The sequence below is a fragment of the Etheostoma spectabile genome, chromosome 15 (assembly GCF_008692095.1).
Source record: "Etheostoma spectabile isolate EspeVRDwgs_2016 chromosome 15, UIUC_Espe_1.0, whole genome shotgun sequence".
Classification (NCBI taxonomy): domain Eukaryota; kingdom Metazoa; phylum Chordata; class Actinopteri; order Perciformes; family Percidae; genus Etheostoma; species Etheostoma spectabile.
This window is the reverse complement of record NC_045747.1, coordinates 17,555,251-17,555,873: the sequence shown is the minus strand read 5'-3', so window position 1 is coordinate 17,555,873 and position 623 is coordinate 17,555,251.

Genomic DNA, 623 nt, shown 5'->3' with positions numbered 1-623 from the left:
CAGCACCCCCAATTCAAAATATGTTCCCGCGGCTCTGCACCTGCCTCTTGTTTTTACTCTTGTACTTACCTGGTGTATTTAATGTTTGTGCTTCCCTTGTGCCTCGTCTGATCCTTCTGTCTTGTTGGTGATCCCAGTCTGCGTGATCCTGCCTGTATCCCGGCTATCCCCCGTGAGCTTCCCCGTGAGTTTCCCTGTAAGTTTCCCCTTGAGTTTCCCACCCTGTCTGTGTGCCGCATTCCCTGTTCCCGTTTGGACTTCTTGTTTGGACTCCTGCCTCACCCCGTGCCGGTTTGGATGTATGTTTGGACTTTTCCTTTTGCTGCTTTTATTTTGAACTGTGTGAATAAAACCCCTTTGTGTACCGGCTTATTCCTGCCTCCTCGTCTCTGCATTTGGGTCCTCTCTCCGCCACAATGTCACAGTTATTGTAAAGAATATTGTTTCTGAGTGGAATTGATAGCTGTAAAAGAAGATCCAAAGAGTATTCAAAATATATATATACATTTTTTTTTTAAGTTGGAAGACGCCCTGTGCCCCATTCAGGTCATCAAACACTTACTGACGAATAAAGAACACTTCACCAGCAGCTCCAACAGGGGACCCCAAACTTCCCTTTCCCG